Consider the following 10,760-nt stretch of genomic DNA (forward strand, 5'->3'; position numbering starts at 1 on the left):
AGGGAGTTTTTCCAATTTAAGTGACAATATTCGAAATGAGATTATTTATTTAATTCAGAGTCGCCACTTGGGAAAGGTTTGGTTTTTGATGTCCCAAGTCACCGATTTATCTTGAATCCCAAATCGAGGAAATTTTCGACTTTTCCAAATGAAGTCTGTGAACCAGAAATTCTAAGTAAGGAATTCTGTTGACCCGAGGAAAGGTGTTAGGCACCCTCGAATCCCGTGGTTCTAGCACGGTCGCTTAAATTGTTATAATGACTAAATATCTGATTTAAATACATGCTGTGACTTATGTTGCTTTTATTAAGTTTAAACCGCTTTTATTATTATCATTTATTTTTTATAGAATTGCAACGTCGTGAAAATGCATCTCGAACCACGTCACAATCAATGCACCCGTAGTTGTTAACACATTTCAACTCCGTTGAAATTTGAATTTGGGTCACATAAATGCGCACCCGAATTTAAGAATGTAATTTGATTAGATCGCGCCTAAAGAGTCTGACGCGTTATTATCTTTGGGGAAGACAGTGAAATTCACTAAACAGTCATTCCCAAATCCTAAGTATTTATTATGATCGATTATTGAGGGCCCCGTGATTTGCATTTTATTTGGCGTGGCTCGTCTCATTATTTGAAAGGATAAACCTACAGCGACTACATTTCTATTATGTTTGTCTCTAAAAATGTGGAAGAAAGAAAATACATGTTAATTAAATTACATGCTTGGCCAATTCTGGCCTCTTATTAGTTATTGGATTAATTCTGTTGAAGAAAGAATTGAACATGCTAATTAAAAAATGTGGAAGAAAGAAAATACATGCTAATTAAAAAGGTGGGGAATTTTGTGCCTTATTGAACATGCTTTCAATTTGATAAAAGAAATTGCATACAAGGTAAATAGTATGCTAAGCTCACCCTAGACATCTTTCAAGTTTAAATTTAAGCTAACTTTTAACTAGATTAATAGAATTGATTACTAGAAGCTACTACCAATGGGATTCGGGCGTGGTCCTATAAACTGCCTAACGAAACCCAATTTGATAGAGTTAAGTTTAAATGACTCAGAATTATGATGCGTCTTTTGCCGAATTAAAAGCATCCTGCCTTACATGTTTGAAATAAAGATAGAAGCTGAGATTTAAACTGCCAATATACTAAGCACATGCGCACTCTACGTCATACAGACAACTGAACAACTAAAATCAATAGTGTTAAACAAAATAAAAGCTTCTATTAAGCACACACTACATAATGTATTTTTCTATTGAGCTACAAACTAAAAATTACATAAATCTAAACAAATTTAAAAAGCTGTAAGTGCAGCAGCCGATGATTAAAACTCCTTTGCATCTTTCATTTCATGCTTTTAACTGTTACATCAGTATGAGATTCAAATGTGTACCTGGAAAGTGCTTACAATTGAAGAGGCAGAAAGTCAGTAGAGCAGTAGTAGCATACACAAAGCAGCAGTACAGTAGGACTTAGTAAAACCAATAACAACAGCAGCAGGAATCTCTAGGAAAGAATAGAACCCAAAGAAGAAGCCAGTAGCTTGAAAAGTAGTACTTGAAAAATCAACAAACAACTAGGATGCCCGATAAATCCCACAGTACAAGAAGATTGCTAAGATTGCAAGCAGAGAAAATAAAACAGTAGTTTCTGAGCAGAAGACAAAACTGAAGTTCTTTGTTGTGAAACCTAAACTTTAACACACTAAGACCCTGGAAAATTCGTCTTTATGGTTTTTAAAACTCTTGCTCTCTTTCTGATTTTAGTACTCTCTCTTTTCTGATTTTTTAGAACTATCTCCTATTTTTCAGAACTCTCTTTCTGATTTTCAGAACTTCTTTGCTGATTTTCAGAACTAAACCCCTGAACTCTCTACTGTCTGCCCACTCTCTTCTTTTTTCTTAGTTTCTGTCTCTTATGTGTGTATTTGTATATCTCCCCCCTTCTCTCTTTCTCTGTCTGATTTTTTATCCCCTGTTTCTTCTCCTCTTCTAAACTGATGGAAAAAATCCTCTACTTATAGCCTCAGCCCATTCCACAGCCTGTTAGACAAACTCAATTCCCTCCCATGTTCTCCTGCTGTTTTTTCCACTCAACAGATTAAAATAAAGCCTTTCCCATCAAATTCTCCTGACAGCCTCTTTCTCATTATTATAAGGACTTATCTCTTATTATTTTAAACAAGTATGGGCAGCAGGAGTATGTCTTGACAACACATGCTGTCCATTACACTGCAATGCACATGCTGCCCAAGGTTGAAAATGAGTAAACAATGTCATCAATTAAACTAAAATCTGAGACCTATCCCAGACTGCAGCTATAAATCAATCCTTAAATGTTTTCTGATTTAGCTAACAGACTAATACACAGTGACAACAAACTAAATTGATTCACAATGCTTCAGTAAATCAAAATAGCATGAGTCGAATTGCTATCATTCCAACTGAAACTAATTGACGACGTATATCGACTCGACTATACTAATTATAACACAGGACAAGCAGTCGACCAAACAAACAACACAAAATAAGGCATAAAACTGTTCTTGACAATTTGCACGATACAGGGGAAAACCAGGCATTATTGATTCGACGATGTTAATCACATTGAAATATGTATACTACTATATGGATTCAACATAACAGAATAAACAATCGACCAATAACAGGTCTTATGGAGATGGAGAACAACTGACAACAGAAATCCCAAAATAAACAAACAAACTAAATAAACATGCCGATAAACTAATCTAGACTAAATAGATAACAAAAGGGAACAGTGAACGAACCAGAAAAGTTTAAACACAGATGACCCAGGCCCGAGCTTGATTTGACCATTTGAGGTCGAACAGATCTTAATCGAGGTGTTCTCAATTGAGAACACTTCGATTAGGGTCTATTAGATCCCGAACTTCCGTTAAATCTAAATAGACTCCACAAATTCTTGTGCTCTAGGGTTTGAATCTTCAGATTTGGGGTTTTGGGATTTGTGGGTGATTCGGACCAAACCAAGCTTGGTTTGGTCACGAGGGAGGTCAGAGGAGTGTCTAGTGTGAATCTGGGGTAGGTCGGTGTAGATCGAGGTTTTGCTCGAATCTTCAAATGAAGATTCGAGAACCTAGGGATTGATTCGAACTAAACGGTTGGTGGATTTGGATTCAGGGTGATTGAGTGGTCCTAGGGTGTTAGTCTGGTGGCCGACAGCGTTGATGCCGCCGGGTTTCAAACGAAAGGGGGCTAAGGCAGCTAGGGTTCTAAACCCAGGTCCGTCTCTGAAATGAGAGAGACGGAGGAACATTGAGGAGGGGGGTCTGGCTAGGGGGATGCGGGGTAAAAGAGGTGAGCTTATATACAGAGTGAATGGTTTGATGTTGGCCGTTAGATCAGTCGAGATCAACGGCATGGATCCAAGGGTTAATCAAATAGTGTCGTTTGGTTTATTATTGGGGTCGGGGTTGGTCCGGGTAATGGGTCGGGTATGGGGTTATGGGTGAGTGATCTGGACCGTCAATCTAGTGAGATTAACGGTCCAAATTGAAGGTGACACAACGACGTCGTTTTGGACGGTCGTGTGGCCAGCTTAATTGGACCGGGCAAAAGGGATTTGGACTGGGTTATTTTGGTTTGGGCCTGTTCAAACTGGCCCAATCTGGAAACCCCTATCTTTTCTTCTTTAATTTAAAAATCCCACCTAAATTGTAAAACAAAACTATACAATTATTAAACAACTATCACACACATTAATATTCAATAAAAATAAAATCACTCAAGGACGACAAATAGAATAACAGCTGCATATTTTATGATTTTCCTTTTAATAACCGAAATATGGTTACACACGACATATTTTTTGTATTTTTGTTTGATAAGACTAAATGAGAATGGACAAAACCACAAATAACAACCAAAAATGTCACGTAAATTCCAAAAATTGTACAGCACGGCCATTTGTTATTATTTTGATTTCTTTTGGAGTGATTGTCGCATAAACAAAAATCACGTGCTCACAGCTGCCCCTCTTTGTCCGAAAACACGAAGAGTTTTCGTGCAAAGATAAAGTGAGCGGATACGAGCGATTTTTGCCTATTGGAATACTCCGTGTGAAGCACATTTTGAAAGATTTGACCGAATCTATGCTTCGAAGATTTCCTACATATCCTGGGCTAAACAGGAATCGGGTCCATGTAGTTCGGGAAATTTTGGTAGCTGGGACTACCGTGGGATTGCAATGCTTGCTGTTACTGCTGCTGCTGTTGTCGCTACTGCTTACCGACCCCTTATTACAACCAAAGGAAATTGAAACTGAACTGACTATTTATGCCTGTCAACCGCTAGTTACAAGATTCCTATCCATAATTCTTTTGTAACTTGATCTTGGGTCTTGGCTGATTCTGCTTGTAGACTTCGATCCGAATCTTGATGCTTGCAAATTGTAGGCACCTGTTTATTTCCGCGATATTGAGTGAGACGGGATTGGCGGAGTCGGGACCTTGATTAAATTTTGGAGTGATCCGCCCTTTGTTTGTTCCAATGTCTAGGAACATCTTCTTTTTGTCCTTTTCTTCTTTTCTTTATTCTGGATTGAGACTCATCCCGTAGGTCGTCTCGATCCATGCGCCTCGAGGCCAAACCTGCTGAGACAAACAAAACAAACGAACGAAATTTTCTCCCCCAGTTTCACTAGGAAAATTTTGTGAGTTAATTGCCATAATAATCTACAGCACTGATGCGGGGATAAAAAAACTAGTCTGCAAAACACAACTCAGAGGCTGGAGCCCTAATGTCGCCAAAGGTAAAAATGCTCAGTTCAGGGTTGGAGCCCTAATGCTGGCTAAATGGAAAATGCTCAGTTCAGGGTTGGAGCCCTGATGCTGGCTAAAAGAAAAATGCTCAGTTCAGGGTTGGGGCCCTAATGCTGGCTAAATGGAAAATACTCAGTTCAGGGTTAGAGCCCTAATGCTGGCTAAATGGAAAAATGCTCAGTTCAGGGTTGGAGCCCTAATGCTGGCTAAATGGAAAAATGCTCAGTTCAGGGTTGGGGCCCTAATGCTGGCTAAATGGAAAATGCTCAGTTCAGTGTTGGAGCCCTAATGCTGGCTAAACGGAAAATGCTCAGTTCAGGGTTGGAGCCCTAATGCTGGCTAACAGAAAAATGCTCAGTTCAGGGTTGGAGCCCTAATGCTGGCTAAATGGAAAATGCTCAGTTCAGGGTTGGAGTCCTAATGCTGGCTAAATGGAAACTTACTCAACTTAGGGATCGGAGCTCTAAATTGGGAGGATTGCCAGGTTATGCTGGACACTATTCGGGTTATGTCGGAAAGATTTGTCAGGTTATGCCGGGAAAAAGGAAAGAGTTCTCGGGTTATGCCGGTAGGTCATCGGGTTATGCCGGAAAGATTCATCGGGTCATGCCGGGAATATTCGTCGGGTTATGCCGGGGAAGTCATCGGGTTATGCCGGAAAGATTCATCGGGTTATGCCAGAAAGATTCATCGGGTTATGCCGGAAAAGGTCCACGGGTTATGCCGGGAAGATTCGTCGGGTTATGCCGGGAAAATGTAAGAGTCCTCGGGTTATGCCGGGAAAGATTCATCGGGTCATGCCGAAAAGATTCATCGGATCATGCCGGGTAGATTTATGCCGGGAAGATTTATCGGGTTATGCCGGAAGATTCATCGGGTTATGCCGGAAGATTCATCGGATCATGCCCGGAAGATTCATCGGATCATGCCGGGAAGATTTATCGGGTTATGCCGGAAGATTCATCGGGGTATGCCGGAAGATTCATCGGATCATGCCGGAAGATTCACCGGATCATGCTGGGAAGATTCATCGGGTCATGCCGGAAAGATTCATCGGGTTATGCCGGGAAGATTTATCGGGTTATGCCAGAAGATTCATCGGGTTATGCCGAGAAGATTTATCGGGTTATGCCGGAAGATTCATCGGGTTATGCTGGAAGATTCATCGGATCATGCTGGAAGATTCATCGGATCATGCTGGGAAGATTCATCGGATCATGCCGGGAAGATTCATCGGGTTATGCCAGAAAGATTTATCGGGTTATGCCAGAAGATTCATCGGGTTATGCCGGGAAGATTATCGGGTTATGCCGGAAGATTCATCGGATCATGCCGGGAAGATTCATTGGGTTATGTAGGGAAGATTTATCGGGTTATGCCGGAAGATTCATCGGGTTATGTCGGAAGATTCATCGGATCATGCCGGAAGATTCACCGGATCATGCCGGGAAGATTCATCGGGTTATGCCGGGATTTTGATAGAAAAGGCTCCTTGGGTTATGCCAAGGAGATCCGTGGTTTATACCAGAATAGTTGAGGAATGAGGTCCTATGTTACCATGATTTTTCTTTTGGGTTTTTTTTTTTATTTATTTATCAAAAATGCATGAAAGAATTCCGGGGAAAACTTACTTTTGGTCGTTTTCCCGCTGCAAAGCAGTTTCAACGTTCGCGCGCTTCATTTCTTTTGGGCTACACCTGCTTCTTGCATGGTTGCTTTGGATTGCACCTGCCTCAATTTTGCTAAACAAAGAAAAATTGTCAGTTTGAAAACGGTGGTTGATTCGGTGGCCTTGATCGTTCCAGTTGCTTGGTCTTGGACTAATTCCTGTTGAGAAACTTTGCCATTGATTGGATCCACAGGCGACCCGTTTTAAACCGATCAGACTCGCATTTCCGGATTTGTGATCATTTGTTCGTGTAAGGCTTTGGTTCTTTCATCCCATTCTGCTTGGGGATTCTTTACGAGGCCAACTCAGTGGGGATTTTTTATTGGGGAGACTTTGTGGGGACTTGTACAATGCAGACATGTTGGGGATTTGCTGGGCAGACTCTTTGGGGGATTTTGCAAGGGGAGACTCTGTGGGGATTCTTACAAAGGGAGACCCTGTGGGGATTTGTACAAAGGGAGACCCTGTGTGGATTTTGATCCTCAAACCTAAACTGCAGTGGCTAACCGCGTGGGACTTAACCTTTCCAACTTTATTTTGCCTTCGTAGGCTATTCTCTTCTTTCGAACGTCTTTACTTTGGAAGCAAATCAACTACCATGGTCAGTCGGGATGGGACTGACGCACCACTGAGGCCGTGTATTTTCTTTGACTCTTGCCAGGCGGGGCCCTATGAAACCGGTCCTGCCACCTTTTCTTTGTAATTGTTACGGAATCAGAGTTAGATCGAAAGAGATTCAAAGAAAATTATGCAAAAAGGAAAGCATATGAGTTTAGAGAGAAGCGTCCCTTTCGGGGAGAAAAGAAGGACTTATCTGGAGTGCATGTTGGCTTCAAACTGACATGACATGCCTTTTGGACTGGATGTCCGATCCGTATCAAACTCCAGCTTCTCATGAACCTATTGATCTGGGTTTCTAAACCGGAGAACCTTTCCAGGACTTTCAGTGATGAAGTATCCTTTTTCCGGTCGACCACGCCCTTTGCGGGTTTTCGCTAATCGACCTCTCTCATTTTTGATTTCTCTACTCTCATCGCCTCATGGTGCCCGAAGGTTTTCACCGATAAGACTCTCTCACTTTATTCTTCTCAATTTGATTTCTATCAGATTCTAACAATGATGTTTTCCACTTCCCTGTTTTTGCCGAGTAATCAGAAGGACTTGGACAGGGTTTGGGGTGAAAATTCCCATAGGATTGAACTACAACTTTGGAACCTTTTGGGCGGGATCATTGCCGAACCATTATAACTTCTGCCCCAGTTTCACTTTTGGGGGACTTCTCGGATTTTTATTTTGGTGTGACTGAACCCCAGGGAGAGGTTGCCTACGTATCCTTTCGGAATCAAGTCAGACGTAGTTCAGGCCACTTTTGTTTTTTTTTTGTTTTTTTTTTTGCTTTACTTTGTTTTTCACTTCCTTTTCCTTTCCTCATTTTCATTGTATCTATATATATTTTCTTATTTTTCTAATTCTTTCTTCTTCTTCCCTTTTTTTTTCTATTTGTCCTTTTCATTTCAATTTCTCTTTTTCTTTCATTTTGTTTTCAATAATACTTTCAGATTCCAAAGAGGGCAATCAAAGAAGAGTAATCGACTCAAATGGGTTTGCAAAAGGTTGATAGTGTTTGGGTAGCGAGAATGAAAGCCTTCGTCATCTCAAACTGTGCAAAGACATCGCCAGAGCGATTTAGACATAGCACTGCATCTGCTTTCAAAGCGGGGTCGGCGTCATTTCTTTCGACGTCGCCGAGATACAAATGCTCTTCTTCGTAATATTTTCCAATGACGTATGGACCCTTCTTTGTCGATACAATTGCTCGGGACAAACAACAGTCATTAAAGTTAACATTCCGTACGGATCTAAACCCATTTACTGTCCTCAAACTCCGCTTTAGTGACGGACATTTTCCAAACCATGAACCAATTTTCTTTAGTTGTCCCTATTTCTCAAATTCTTTATATTTCAAATTTTTGACTCATTATTTGAAGTCTGACGGAGTTCTCGGGATCTGGGCATGAAGTCCGCAAGCATGTCATGTTATTTAAAGCTGCATCATTATAATTGAAGAGAACTAAAAAAAAGAAAATATAGCAGATCTCTGAAAAAGAAAGTGAGTGATGAAAAATGATTTCATTTCTTGGAATTTTGGGAAGATAAAAAAAAAGGGTTGACATTCAGGAAATTAAAAAAAACAGGAACTGAAGGAAAACGATCTGAGTTACACCCTGGGGTAGCTCATGGTGCAGAGAAAGTGGCAGGACAGGTCCATTAGGACTTCCGTTTGATCAAGAATGGCGTAGCCTTCCAGTTTTGAAGCTTGGCGCTTGGTCCCATGTACGATACCTCAGCGGTGCTAGTGCCCTCTCCTGGCTGGATCACGTGTGTTTCGCAAATCTTTTTCCTCATCGCCTCACATATTTCCTCACTCTCTTCGAGCGGGAACGCCTTATCATCTTCCTCTTTACTGTATTTTGGCTTCTGTGGTATACGTCCAACAACCACTGGCTCGTTCAGCCGAGGTGGTTTGATCGTCCCCCATACCATATAGGCCTGCTTGGATACATCAATTTTTCCCTTTTCTTGCTCCGGGGTTGCCTTGGGCTTCCTTTCTGTATTAGCAATAGAAATTATGGTCTTAAGCGCCGGATCAAATTCCTTGTCTTCACAAATCATCCCAATTATCGGCCCGTTATTGTGGGCGGGCAGCGGATTATTGGTCACATTTGGGACGTCCTCGTCTTTCAACACAATCTTCCCTTGCTCTAACAAATTCTCTACAGCTTGTTTCAATGTCCAACAGTTGTTGGTGTCATGCCCCTCTACCCCTGAATGGTATGCACACCTGACACTCCCGCTGATATGATGGTGATCCCGGGTTCTGCCCGTTTGGTGGTATGGGCTGCAACAAATTCATCTGGACAAGCTTAGGGAATAGGGTGGAGTAGGGTTCACCGATTGGTGTATAGTTGGGTCTCCTGGGTGGTTCCCGAGGACGGAAATTATTCTGGGAAGGTCGAGGATTGTAGTGGTTTTGGTGAGGAGGCTGATTTCTGGGATGTGGAGCTTGTCCCCGATTGGCTGGCTGCGACCGCTGGACGTAAGGCTGGGTGCTCATGACCATGTAGGGTTGAGGAGCATAGGTCACATTTTGGTGGGGGAAATAATGTTGCGGGGTTCTTTCCGAAGAACAAAGCCCGGGATTATGATATTCTCCTGCCTCTGATGCCGCCATGGATGTCTCTTCCTTTTTATTCCCTCTTGCCATTCCTCCAGTCCCGCTTTGGACGGCTTGGGAGGTTGCCCTTATGGCTGCCTGACTCAAAATTCTACCCGTTTTCAGACCATTCTCCACCATCTCCCCAATCTTAATCGCTTCTGCGAAAGGCTTTCCCATGGCTGACATCATGTTTTGGAAATAGTCGGACTCTTGAGCCTGGAGGAAAGTAGTGACCATTTCTATCTCGTCCATGTGAGGTTTTACCCTTGATACTTGCTCGCGCCATTTGATGGCGTATTCTCTGAAATTTTCCGAGGGTTTCTTCTTCAAGTTTGACAAGGCATTTCTGTCCGGTGCGATGTTAATATTATATTAAAACTGTCCTACGAAATCTCTGGCAAGATCATCCCATATATGCCAACGAGATATGTCCTGGTCCATATACCACTCTGAGGCGATTCCTACCAGACTTTCCCCGAAGTATGCCATCAACAATTCTTCTTTGCCTCCGGCTCCCCGCAGTTGGTTGCAATACTTTTTGAGATGAGCAATGGGGTCGTCGTGTCCGTCATACTTCTCAAACTTTGGAGTTTTGAAACCCACGGGTAGATGCACGTAAGGGAACATGCATAGATCGGTATAGGAGACGCTCTTCTGTCCGCTCAAACCTTGCATGTTTTTCAAATTCTGCTCAAGGCTCCTCATTCTTTTGGCCATCTCATCTTGTTCAGCAATTTTGGGGTTTTGATCCTGCCCATGTGCAAACTCGTATTGAGTTTGTTGAGGATGAGTGCTAGTGGTAAACCGAGTTGGTTCCAGTGAGAAGGATGGTGCTTGAAAGGTGAATGAGGAAGAGTCAAAATTGGGCCTGTGTGTAGTGGGTTGTGCCATGATTGGGTAGGGCGGTGCGGTGAATATGCTTGTAGCGACATCCGTCGTTGACATCCAAGGGCAAGACTCAGAGGGTGATCCTGCGGAGTGGGCTAAAATGGCCGGGTACCCGAATGGGGTAGTTGGATAGCTTATAGGGATATTGGAAGTCCCACTTGTTCTGTAGA

This window comes from Nicotiana sylvestris, chromosome 3, assembly GCF_000393655.2.
Source record: "Nicotiana sylvestris chromosome 3, ASM39365v2, whole genome shotgun sequence".
Lineage (NCBI taxonomy): Eukaryota > Viridiplantae > Streptophyta > Magnoliopsida > Solanales > Solanaceae > Nicotiana > Nicotiana sylvestris.